The sequence below is a fragment of the Peromyscus maniculatus genome, chromosome 17 (assembly GCF_049852395.1).
Source record: "Peromyscus maniculatus bairdii isolate BWxNUB_F1_BW_parent chromosome 17, HU_Pman_BW_mat_3.1, whole genome shotgun sequence".
Lineage (NCBI taxonomy): Eukaryota > Metazoa > Chordata > Mammalia > Rodentia > Cricetidae > Peromyscus > Peromyscus maniculatus.
Window position 1 is genome coordinate 51574572 of NC_134868.1, and position 13908 is coordinate 51588479.

Below are 13908 nucleotides of genomic sequence, written 5' to 3' on the forward strand. Positions count from 1 at the left end.
TGACTCAACATTTTTGCAAACACTTTACAAACATCGACTTGCAGATGTGGTAACCCGCGCTGACCTGCAAACATGCACTGCATTTACATTAGTTATCCACTGATAAGGACACATTGCACAGCTGATCCTGTTTGTCACAAGTTGTCAGACCACTTGTGACCTCTTGCTTTCCATGGTACTGTGTCTGGTTTAAAAAAAAAAAATGTTGATCTAGCTGGCATTTTTTCCCCTGCCTTGCAATTCCCTGATGTAATATTTCCTGCCTCCATCTCCTCTCCATTACAACTTTGCATTGTAAATCCCAGCTAGGAACAGATACATCTAGGCCAAGTCTCTCACTGAGGCCTAACACAAAGGATTAGGATACCCCAGCTAATGTCCAGAAGGGGACAAGAAGAATGACCAAGGAAGATAGAAAATAGTTGCCTCTACTCCAAGACTCCAGCCCTTCGGGGAAAGCCTTCTGATTGTAATTTGAATTCCCGTCTTTCCTCTGGCTTCTAACCACATTTCCACACACAGCAGGCTCTTATAGGCTGTGTAGGGACACTGGGGGTATGGTGGATAATTTTATGTCACTGTGACACAAGCTAGAGTCATTTGGGAAGAGTGACCCTCGAGTAAGAAAATAAACCCCATCAGACTGGTGTATGGACAAGCCTGTGTGGCATTTTATTGATTAATGATTGATGTAGGTGGGCCCAGCTCACTGTGAACATTGATACCCCTGGCTACATGGTCCTGGGTTCTATAAGAAAGAAGCCTAAGGAAGCCGTGAGGAACAAGCCAGTAAGTAGCATTCCTCACGGCCTCTGCATCAGTTCTTGTTTCCAGGTTCCTTCCTTGAGTTCATCCTGTGACTATCCTGGAAGATGAACGTAGAAGCTATAAATTGAAATAAACCCTTTCCTCCACAAGCTGTTTTCTTGTCATGGTGTTTATCATAGCAATAGAAACCTATCCAAGGAGGCTTCCTCCTCGGCCCAATGCCCCTGGGCCATCCAGCTCCTCAGTGAACCTTTGTGTAACACTTGTGCTGTGGCTGGTCTCAAGCCAACCATAGTCCGCATCTACCTCATAGTGATGAACTCATTCACATCCTGACACGTCCCATTGTAGCCAGAGTTGTCTTCGGAAAACTGAAAGAAGAATCTTCAACTTTACATTTCAATTTATTGTCTGTGATTTTTTTTTTGAGTTAATATTTTATTTCTACATCTATAAAATGTGGCAGATAAGCCAGAATGTTTTCAAAGATTCTATACATGAACAAACCTCTTTATAAATGTTAAAATATAATACAAATGAATTCTTACCATTTTCTCCCCCTGCCTACCTCTTCATTGGCAACATCCCTCTCTTTAATCAATAGTGATAACAGAGCAATGTGTGATTTAGACTTGAACACGTTGCTGTCACTCAGACAACAGAATCCACACTCATATCGCTCATCCAGTTCCTGAATCCTCTGGTGTCAGTTTCTTATTTTGCAGCAAACAGTGAAAGCTCTACAGGGCCCCCGGAAAGGCTCACAATTTGGTGTTCCCTGCTTCAGGCAGATGCCTCCTCGGAGGTAGCAAGGTCTTTCAAAATGGAGTGCACTGCTGATAGCTAAAAAGCAAAAGAGAACATTTGTATGAAGTCTGGAAAAACTGATATAATTGCTGTGGTAAAAATGCTTGGAGGTCTCTGTCCAGGGCATATGAAAAGAGTCTTTGCTTTCACACACATTTACAGCAGTCACGTGTTTGGTTGTCAACTCATCCCATTCGTTTGGTAGAGGGGCAGCTGAAGATGACTTTCCTAAAAAGACTGGAGTGTCATGAAGACATGGGGATCATATACCAAAGGAACGTTCATAGCTATCTTTCCTCCTTTACCTCTCTGACCCTTTGTCTTTCCTTCTCCCCCTTTTGGCAATACCTGGCATAGTATCCTGTGTCATGCACGTGATTTTGGGGGCATAGAGGTGATTTCAGAGTCATCCCTTAGTGCTTTACTTTCCGATAATCATTAACGTTGGGAAAGGAAAAAGAAAATATAATGAGAAAGGCCGTGATAGTTGGTATTTACCGTGCAGTACCTGGAAGATGGCAAAGAGAGCCAGGAGGAACACGTGGAGTCTCATTGTTGTCGAAGTGGGTCCTGAAGACCAACCTGATGATGACAATCAAGAGGACAGAGTTAGAAGTCTGTTTCTCTATCAGAGGAACTTGTGGTGGCACACGGATCATGACTGAGACCAGCTTTTCTCTCCCAAGGCCCTGGTTGTCCTCGCTCACAGTGACTCACAGTGGCTCACAGTGGCGTGGTCTTTCTGGCACATTCCCCTGGTCCTACCCGTTGCTGCCTGCTCCTTCCCTCCACACTTTCCCACTGTTTTCTATGAAGATGAGGTTGAGCTGAGTCTGAGATCTGAATGTCAGAAGGCCACCATGGCCAGGAGTAGGGCTATTAAAAAAAGGAAACCAAGAATGGTCCCTCACAAGCCAGACTGAAATCTGAAAAGATTTGAGGCCATCTGCTGAATATTTCGAGTCTCCTTCAAAGGAATATCCACTGTGGTTTGGGACTGGATATAATCTTAGTAGATATCTATGCTAAGGAAATAAGGACATCGTACTTGTCAAGAAATAATGAAAAGAATACATCCATTTACTTCTGAAACTTGAATATTATTATTTGCTTACATTTGAATCTATCATTTTTATGATTAAACAACATATTACAGAATCCCAAATGATAGAGAAATACTAAAAATGAAAGGTTGAAAAAGAAACACTCATTGCTTTCTACTTTTTAAACATTATTTATGTGACCAAAAGGATGGCATAAGACCATTGGAAACAGATATTTACATTATATTTCATAACAGTAGCAAATTACAGCTATGAAAGTAGCAACAAAGATAATTTTATGGTTGGGGGTTATTATAACATGAGGAACTATATTAAAGAGTCCAGTTACAGCATTGGGAAGGTTGAGAACCACTGGTTTAGAATGTTTTTATTATTTTCCATTGCTAATAAAATCACAAATACTGTTTTAAATTTATATGATCAAACTTCATAGCCAGGGTACTTATATTTTTTCATTAAAAGGTTATCTTGAAAAATATTTAATATTTGCTTAAATATATCCATCTTGAATGTATATGTATCTTTAGAAATTTATATGACTATGACCTTGCATGAATTCTTAGAAATGGAATATTGCAGCAATACATATTTCAAGATTTACAACATACTGTTAATTACTCATTTGGAAACTGCCATATATCTTCTTCTCTTACTAATATTCATGAAAGCATTTTAACTACTAATATTATTACCAAGACTGATTATTAGGAGTTATTTTTGACATTTGTCAGTGAGACAAGTGAATGATAATATTTCTGTTTATATTGGTATGCACTTTAAGTCTTTTTCTAAGATTGAATTGCTTTTCATGTTCATTGTTTATTTTGTCACTTCCAACTCCTTTTTCTGCTATGCTGCTCATCTTTCTTAGTGACTTAAGAACTCCATGTGTATTTCAGGTCACTAATCTTTGCCATATGTGTCAAAGAAATGGTTTCTGAGTTGTTTTTAACTGGCACTCTATCATCCAGTAGCTGCCGTACATGGCTGTGCTCAACATTCACCTGTATGTTGTTCATATTCATTTTCTCTCAGGGATATTCATTTTATTTGTGGTTTTGTCTGATTGTGTCAGGGCCATCCTTAGTTCTTTATGGCAGACTTGCATTTATGATACAACAAGTGGTTTTTGCCCCATCCAGACATACGGACTTCCCAAGCCCACAGAAATTCTGTTACTGAGCATGGAATCACATATAAAAAGCACGGGCTTGGCTTATTGCTAGTTTTCTAAGGAATTGAGTCTGACAGACTTTGACAATAAATCACAGTATTTTGAGGAATAAAGACGTTGGGGATGCTGGCAGCTGGGGTGCAGCAGGGCACTGTAGAAGGACATTTCTCAAGCTCATTGGCTACCAAATTCCAGAGCTCTTAATTTCATCCTTGCCAGGTGTGTGATGCTTAGATAGCAGTGGTGACTTGGGAACTCCATTATCCTTATCCCTCAGGTCATCTCTCTCCCTGTGCCAGCCCTGCATAGTTTAACTCAAATAGGGTATAGTGGGGTTTGAACTAGTTCATGACCACTCTCCATGATTCACTCTTACCTTCTCAAGTTGGAAGCCATTGCTTTGTTAGCATGTTAAATTGAAATTGTAGGTTTTGTTGAAGAAAAACAAACAAACAAGTGAAGAACTCCATCATAAGAGTTTGCCTTAAAAACATTTTCTTATTTTAGCATCTCTCCTTGTTTCCATGTGATAAGATTTTCCTACAGATCCAGAATGTTTTCACAACATAGTTGAGAGTTATTGTGAACAATTATATTGTATAGCTTCTCTGCATGTGATTGGCAAGGGATTTGGTTTGTTGTTTGTTTTGTTTTGCTTTCCATAGATAATGCTGATGATTTTGCTTTCTAATTTCCTCACTATCTCACAGCTGAACTCTTACAATTCTTTACCTTTTTGTAGTTATCTCCCATTTGTTACTTTTAGCATTTGCTGTAAGAATGCCTGGCTACAGCAATTTAGGAGAGGCAGGATTTATTTCGGCTCATTCTTTGATGGATATAAGACGTTATAGCAGAGAAGACATGGTCCATGCCATTCCTGGATGGTTATAAGCCGTTATAGCAGGGAAGAGGCTCCATGGAATCAGGAGTAAGTGCCTGGGACTACTCACCTTCTCACAGTCTAGTGCAACAAGAGGCAAAGAACTCACCAGAAACAGGTCCCAGTAAACCACAAGACCCACCCCCAGTAACTCACCTCCTCCAGCTAGACCCAGCCTCCCAAAGGCTCCACAGCCTCCCAAGTGCAATTCAGCAGGAGCGTTCAAACATAGGGCCATAGGGGGACACCATAACTGTAACACTGCCCAGCAGTTTTTCAAACATAAATATGTAAAGAATTGTCATTTTGCTTCCTCATCTAATAGCACAGTCTAACATTCCTAGAACCTTTAGAGACAATCCTCCTAACCTTACCCATCTTACCCATGGGAAACTACAGTCAGATGCGAAAAAAACTTCACCTTACCAAGCAAACTTGTGGTAGACACCCCTCAACTCTGAGGAAATTTTTCTCAGTTAGCAGAGCATGGGAAACAGCCTTATTTCTTCCCTATTTTCTTTCTTGTCCCTTGATACTTCACATGGGAGGGACCAACTTCTTTGATATCCAAAAGCCAGAGGGGAGAACAGCTCTTTAAAAATAGATGCTTTGGCAGGTTTTTGACATGTGTGATACCTTCCATAAAAGCCTTTGATTTTTCTTCCAGAACACGATTAAGAATTTCAACTCATGCATTAAGCACAGGTTGCAGTCTTTGTTCAGATGCCCTTAGAGATCAGAAATGAGTCTGTGTCTAGCAAAGAAACTGAAAGAATTTTAATGACCATACAAAAGCCTGATGCCTCTGTGATCCTTCACCAGAGTATGCTTCTTTTAGGGTCCCAAACTGGTATGATTCTGTTCAACTCAAGAATTGAAGAAGGTAGAGCCAGAGGGTGTTTGTCTAGGCAAACTGGGCATTACCACTGTTTGAAGCCCTGAGAACAGTCCTTGAGAAGTAGGGAAAGTGAGAAAAAAGTTAAGCATAATTCATGATTTCTAAAGAAAGCAAAGTAAGGAGGAAGAGAAGGTAGAAGATGAAGTTGGTGAAGAGAGGAAGGAGGAAGAAGTGGGAGGAGGAAATAAAGGAGGATGAGAGGAAGGACTTTATGAGAGTCTTTGGGAACTCTTCAAGGTCTCCTGGCAGTGCCCTCTGGGAAAGCCAGCCTCTGAGCAGACAACTTGAGAATTAGAACACTGCCTATTTCATCTCTCTTGGAAACAAAACAAAACAAAACCATTTGATAGTCTCTTCTCACTACAACATTCTTGCTTGTAGAATCCCAAGCTTCCAAAATCATCTGTCAGGTTCACCGAATCAACTTCCTCTCTCACTAGAAAATGTAACTGCTTCCCTGTCATCCAGAGCCAGTTAGATCCTCTTACATGTTAAGTCGTCATTCTGAGCATTGATCTTATTATTCTTTGTCTTCTTGGCATTGGACTACTGGGAATGAAGCACATGGAGAATGATGCCTTTCTATAACAACGAGACAGCTTCCATAAAGATGCAGAATCCTTCAGCTCACCTCTGTCTATATACTGACTTGACAGATCTGGACATTGATTGTGTGACCCCAACTCCCCCTTCAGCTAAGAATGTCCGTCCCTCAGCAGCATTTTTATTCACATAAGGGTGCTCTGGCTCTCATTTACCAATGCCATCCTTGAGATAATGAAATAAGAAGGTGTATTTTACTTTGTTCCTAAAAATAAAATACAACCTCGATGTCTATGCAGACCTTCCTGTCTTTGGAATAGCAATAATGTGAAAACAGGTGTCTGCTGTGCCCAATGGTAACTACCTGACCTTGAGCTCTGAGAGGGAGAAAACTGTGAGAGAGAATAAACATGTTCTTTTGGTCTAATTGGATCTTTTGGAAGGATGTAATAACTAAAACTAGGTTATTGAACTACACAGCCCAGTCCCAAGTCCTCTCTGGTCTGACTTTGCTCCTCTGGGCAGCAGAGTACTGTACTCAGTCTCTTCACTCTTGAGTGGTTATTGCTGCAGGTTACAATTATGCCCTGATCATGTTCTGAGCACACTGGTGTTAATCAACTGACAGAATCATTGAGTCAATGATTTCCAGGCCATTAGCATATGCCCTAAGAGTATTTAAAGATATATTCCTTCCTGAAGCAGGATTGGCTACTGAGATGGTGAATCTTTACTGTCAACTTGGCTGAATTTACTGAGGAGACACATTTTGGGGTATGTCTGTGAGGTGTTCCACAAAGGTTTAACTAAGGAGAAACAACTCACCCCAAATGTGGGCTGCACTATGCCATGTACTGGAGTCTTAGACTGAATAACAAGAGAAAAGAGAGACTGCAGAATGAACACCTGAACACCCACATTCAACACTCTGTTTCCCGACTGCCAACATGGGTTGGTCAGTCTAGAAGAAGTCTGTAGAATGCCCTCATCTTCACTCTTTCTCTCATTTCATTGTTCTCCACTGTACTTAACAGCTCTTAAAACATTTGTGTTGCTCAATTAGGACTCCCATCACAAAACAGTACTATTTGGGTGGTTGAAACAGTTAATTTGTTTGCACACAATTATGGAGGTTGGAAATCCAAGACCAAGGAGGTGACTAGGGTGCTTCATACTTCCTTGGTGCCCAAGATGGCTAATTTTTGCTATTTCATCAGGTAACTTTTCTTCTGTGACCACAGGCCTCTGGTATCACTTCTTATGAGAGGACCAGCTCTATTGGCTAGGATGTACACCATCAGGTCCAAAGGAAACTCCATTTTCACAAATTCTGGTGGTTAGATTAAAGCCAGTGTGCCTTAGGAACTTGTGAAGTCAGTTCCCCTCTAATAAAAGAGCCATTTCCCTCATCAGTGGCAGAAGGGTCAAATGGCTACCTGTGGTGCCTGTTAACAAACCAAAGTGTGTGCTGGCCTCCAGGGTCCCTCTGTATCACCAGTGCCTGTTACACATTTCAGAGTCAATGCTGACATCCTAGATCTTCTCACCTCCTGCCCTACCCTAAACTTATCCAGCTCATGGGCTTCCCTCCCTCCAGCTACTCATTTTCCTTATAACCCGACTATTTTGGCGATGATTCCTCTTTTGCTCTCTCTTTTGCCTGCACTTTCTTTGTCTTCTCATCTCACTCACCCACACCTCTCCTACTCCTCTCTCCCTCTGCTCTGCTCCTGTTTCTGTCCTAGCCAGGTCCAGTTGACTGGCCATGTTTAGTGTCTCTCTCTCTCTCTCTCTCTCTCTCTCTCTCTCTCTCTCTCTGCTTTGGATTCTTTTAGATGCCTCTGGATGTTCTCTCTCATATCTACAATAAAACCCTTCCACTTAATCATACCATGAAGCAGTCATGTCATCAGGTAATACAGCAACAGCCTTATTTTACCTTGATCATCTCTTTAAAAACCCTGTCTCTAAACACAGTTGCAGAGGCCCAATTCTTCCTAACTCTGACTTTTCCTGTGTTCTCTGCAGGTTTGTGTGGATGGCAAGTCCTCACTATTTTCTGTGCCCAAAAGTCTGGCTTTTTCCAGAACTTCTGTGTCTTGGGTCTCCTGAATGTCCAGATTCTGATGACATAGTTGGTCACCATCCTGACATCTACAGCAAGATCCACTCATGTTACCAGAAGACACATTATCCTCTGTTCCATTTGGAGTGTTCTTGAGCTGACCAGATATACCCAAGGCATGCTATCATTCATTCTTCTCATTCAAGAAAAACTCTGTTGTCAGGTAGCTCCAGATTTTGTTCATGTGTGCTCATCAAGAGTGTGTAGAGAGGACACCATGATGCTTATGCCTTTTCACTTTGCCCCTCTATCGTCCCTGTCAACTCCAGGCTTTTGGGGGTACTTAGCTCTACCCTTTTACAGGGTATAGTGGGGAATCCCACTCTTCATGCATCCTGATGCTGTGCCTGGACCTTTCTGGAGAAAGCAGATCTCTTTCTTTGCCAGTACCTAGAGGGCACTTCTAGGTCCTTTTGGGGCCTCCAAATCTTTTTTTTTTTTTAAGAAGTCCTTCTTATGGGAGGACAAATAACATTGGGACATGGATTTATACAAATCACAACAACAAAATAATATTGACAGATGGCCAGAGTAGAGAGATGAAGGCAGAGTCAGTAGGATTGATCTTCGTCTCAGAAAAGTAGGTCCTTATCTATTACAAGTGATGGGAATTCTCATTCTGAAGCCAGAGGGTCATGCCTGAAAAGAAAATGACTGCTATTTGGAGCCAGATAACATGTGTTTTAAAACAAAATTGCCCTCCCCAACAAGATAAATGGATAGAAGTAAGGATTCTGTCACCAAATTGATTTGAATCACAAATCAGAAATGACAATGTCCAAATCCTGGCTTTTCCGGGTTCATTTATTTTGGTGCATTATTAATTGATTTCACAATCTTATTTGGATTTTTAACTATTTTTTTTTTCAGTTTTTCAGAATTGTGAGATGTTTTGCTGTTTTTGCTCTATTTTTCATTTAGTGCTAGTCATTAAGCAATCCTTAGAAAGGTTACAAACCAATGTCTAATAATAAAGACAGTAAATGAGTCACTCTTGTTTTCAAAACAATATATCTAGTGTGATCTCACTTTTACTAATTATAATGAGTGTGTGTGTGTCTAAAATAGTGAGGAAAACCATGAAATATATTTTCTATAACTATCATCTTCTAATGGTAAATATATATTTAGCCTCATAATTTTCTTGGTGACGATGTCTGAGGCAGCAGGAGAGATACATCGAAGCATTGCTGTCAGTAGCCTGAGAGGTTCTGCCTTGAGGACTTTCACTCAGGAAAAGCAGGATCCTTGACTATAACAGGAGAGAATTTCAGGACCAATGCATATGAAGCAGAATTACATTTTATTAAGAAAAAGTTTTAACATTTAATTTAAGCATGTGTATTGGTGGTAGCCCAGGAAAACGGCAGCACACCCTAGACAAGGGGGTGAGCTTCTCAAGAGAGAGTCATACATCATGTTTTTTGCAATAACCTTATAGATAACCTTGATAACTTCTGGAATTTTATTATTCAAAGAAACTTTTTTTCTTTTCCCAAGTGAGATCATAGACTTATTTCAGAGGTATTCTGGATAAGAGTACAGACAGATAAAACCATAGGTCATAATGTTCAAAAGAGGGCTTTTATGCTAAGTTATAGGGGAGTTCAAATATATTTTGATGGTAAACGAAGTTCATCATCTTGTTTTTATTAACTTCTCCCAGAATTCCAGATATAAAGTTGAGAAAGGAGTAAAGTCAAACACAGAGATCACACATACTCAGGCCTTAAGCTGGTTCATACTGATTTATCATTCTTATTTGGAGTGTCTTTAAAAAAAAATTGTCTCTGTACAGGTAACCCTCACAGTAAATTTTGTTAATTATATCAAAATTCTGGACTCTTGACTGGCAAGGACCTCAAGCAGACACTTGAATGAGGGGCTGATTTCCTTTCCTACATCTCCTTAATCTTCTTTAGTTTGTGACAGGTGTTTGAAGACAGTTTAGGCTATAGAATAAACACATTGCTCTCAGTGATAGGAACACACACACACACACACACACACACACACACACACACACACACACAAAGGAGAGAGGGAGGGATCGGGGAAGAAGGGAGGGAGGCATATTTGAAGAAATAATGGTAGAAATAGTAACAAACAGATTAAAATGACAGAAATGAAATAAAAATGAATTTATAAACAACAATAACAACAACAAAAAAGCCATGTTATACCAGGAAAGAACTGCCTTCCCTTTGCTGAGTATTGATAAGCAATGTAAACAAAGCCTTGCCAAACTCTGTTCCCTTTGCCCAGTCCCTTAACAGCCTTTGCTGTTTACAAAGCACTCTAAGTTCCAGGGAGAGAGACTTGGTGGTGCTTCCTCATTCCTTTTCCTGTTAATCTTATTTTAAAAAAAAAGAAAAGAAAAGAAAAAAGAGAAGAAAAACTTAGTGTGTTAACAGGGACAAAGGAAATTGCTGTTCCAAAAAAAAAAAAATGGACTATTTACTCTACAAATCCCTCAAGGAATGTGTAGAATGACAAAGAACATCCCAAAGCCCATAAGAAGCCAGAAGACTTTCCCCCTTTAAAGAAGTGGAGAATGGTTTTTATAAAACATTGATAGTCTCTATCCTACTTTATGCCCAGACTTGAATCAAACTATATGTCAGACAATCTCTGCCTCCCAGTTTGTTTCTGAAGAAATAGTAGGTAGTAGGATCTCCCAGCTTGTATAACAAAAGTTCCCCCAAACAACCAATGACTAGCTACAGCAAAAACTGAAATCTGTATTCAAACTCAATTCAGAGATGATTTCTCCTAGACACACTATAGTAAGACCATCTAAAATCAAGGGCACAGGCTGGGGAGATGGCCCAGTGGGTGAAGCCATGTAAGAATGAGAGTTTCAGGTTGGAACCCCAGGACTCAAGTAAAGCTGAAGTAGTAGTAGTGTATGGATGGGAAGTGGAGACAGGAGACTTCCCAGAATCTCATGGACCACCCAGTCCAGGAAACATCAAGAAATTCTGTTTCAGACAAGGTAGAAGGCCAAGACTGACACACAAGCTTGTTCCCAAATCTCCACACATGCACTGTTGCATTTGTGTGCCCATATCCACAAACATGAATGCATATATATATATATACACACATGTACTCTTATGTGCATGCAAACAAACAAAACACACAAAAGGTTTTTTTGTCCTTGTTGTTTTTTTAAATCAAAGACAAAACAGTTACAGGAAAATCAATACAAGAGTCAACAAATCACATATGAAAGAGTCACAGATATTCAATATCAAATTATCAAATTTAGGTATGATGGCTACTTGCAGTTGCCCCAAAGGCTCCCAATAAAACAGCCCAGGAAAACACACTATGTGCTCTAAATTAGCTAAAAACAAACAAAAAGAAGACTATTCCCAATAGTGATTATTGGTACTCAGCTCATATGCTTTAGGTTTGGTTTTATTTAACTCCCTAAAACTTTTGCTAAAGTATAAATTTCATCTCAGGATTTGTAAGACCATTATGTAAACCTTTTGTACTTCAAGATTTGTAAGTTTATTGGGTATGGTTAAAAATCTATAGAAAAAATTAACTTAAAACTTGTAACAAAAGGATTGATAGTTAAAAATCTATACAGAGGTGTGTGTGTGTGTGTGTGTGTGTGTGTGTGTGTGTTAAAGGGATATGTGTCTAATGGCCTCACCTTGGAATAAATAACAACCATGTGACTGGCAGCCATTTTGACTGATGACCTCATGAGGATGAAACTAACTATGTGGATGGCAGCCATCTTTACTAAGGTTAAAGAGGGTACATGCCATTGACTTTACCACCATCTTGATTAAGGTAATCACGTGTTATAAATCAACTAAGCAGGCAACATCAGGTCTCCAAGATATTTTGGATTAGGATGGATTTTTGTATGATGATTTTTGTCCTGAGAGTAATAAAATTTAGATTGAAAACAAAAAACAACATATGTTTAATGAATAAAATATGCCTAATTAAGATTTATTAATTCCTAATGGTATAAAAGGTCTACTCAGGTTAACAAAAACTGACTTAGAGATATACATCTACCCACTTAAGTTTTTATTACTGTGTTCAACACCAGACTTCTAGAAATTTATAAAAAAGAAACAATGTATTTATGACTAATAAGATTTGTTTGACAAATGAGGTTTATAAATTCCTAAGAGCTGTTCAAGCTGTCAGAAACAGCTTTGGATGTTTCTGAGCCATTTGGATGAACTGAGCCATAAAAAAACCTGTGATATTCTGTAATGGTGTACTATGAAAGAATCAAGAAAATAAGGTTTCCAGTCTCTCTGTGAACTATATTTATGTTTTAATAAAACTTCCAGTCTCTCTATGGGCTGCATTTAAAATTTAAAGTTTTATGTTGTATCTAAAAGATCTCTGATTCAAAAATTGTAATTCTTAAGGCTAAAATTTAACAAGGATAAAACCATAAAATGCTAATCTTGTAAAAACTGATAACTTGTTATAAACTGTTAAAGATAATTAGGACATGCAAGTTAATAATCACCTTATAAATGATCAAATTCTTTAATGTACTCAGAACTGTGCTTGTAGTCATGCTAAGTACAAATGTAATTCACTTTACAGGGACAAGCGTTATTTAGCTTCCTGTATGTTTTTAAGGTTAAGCCTGAAGCAAGTAACCAAAAACAAATAAAGTTTGTTTAAAATCAGGTATAATTAATTGGTGGCCCTCAAAACTCTTCAGATCTGCTGAATATGGCATTTAAAATGTTTGCTAAGGTTCAAGGTGTGAATTTACCCAACAGTTTACAGACACATGTCAACTATTTTTTTTATAATGAGGATTTCAGTGCAGATTACAGGCAATATTTATGATAATATGCTAAAATGTTTATCTTCTTATAAACTTAAAAGAAATACATGTAAGGTTCAGACAGTCATGAGTTTAATCCACCTGTTATGGGTCAAACAGACTCCAGATAAGTACTCCTGTCCTGTCATTCAACAGTTTAAGCTTCCCTACCCACTGCCTATGCCTGAAGACAAATTCGTGCCCCCCCCCCCCATTCTTATCAGGACTACAGGCCTAAAAGGTTCCAAATAAAAGATTTTCTCCTAAGCTCTTTACCTTCTGTATCTGGACTGTATCTATCCTAGCATATTTCCACTCAGCTGACAGACACCATCTATCCAGGGATCAGCTGCAGACTACAAACTGCTCCAAAGTAACCTACACTACACCAACACTAGGTGGTCCTACAAAACCGGACAGCGCTGAACTCACTGAAAGCTGATGTGAACCAGGCTAGCTGATGTTATCAATCCCTGTCTCTTCAGACTGGGTCAGCTGACCAGATGCTTCTGATCAATGTCCCCCCATTGCCTAAATTCCCCCCCCCCAGCCTTGACCAGCATTCCAACCTTCTTTGCCCCTGACAATGAGATCCTAATTTCAGCAGAGAAGCAGTTATGAAGAGAGAATGTCACCACTTACCCTCAACAAAAGGCTGGAATGTTAGGTTCAAAGGAAACTTGTTCACTTCTACCAGAAGGAGTCACTTCCTTCTCTCTTGCAAAATGGCTACTTGTGTGCCTATTGACATGCCAGGGCCCATGCTGGCCTCCGCATTCCTTCAGTATCACAAGTACATATTACAAAAACAAAACAAAACAAAA

The 13908-nt window shown here is 39.4% G+C and overlaps 1 long non-coding RNA gene across 1 annotated transcript; it reads right to left on the minus strand.

The window, feature by feature from the left end:
• Nucleotides 1-1187: 1187 nt before the first annotated feature.
• LOC143269121 (uncharacterized) lies at nt 1188-13824 on the minus strand. Its single transcript, XR_013045484.1, has 3 exons — nt 13727-13824; nt 2074-2157; nt 1188-1611 (listed from the first exon to the last, which is right to left on the minus strand). It is a non-coding gene; the product is annotated as an uncharacterized LOC143269121 (long non-coding RNA).
• Between the last annotated feature and the right edge of the window lie 84 nt (nt 13825-13908).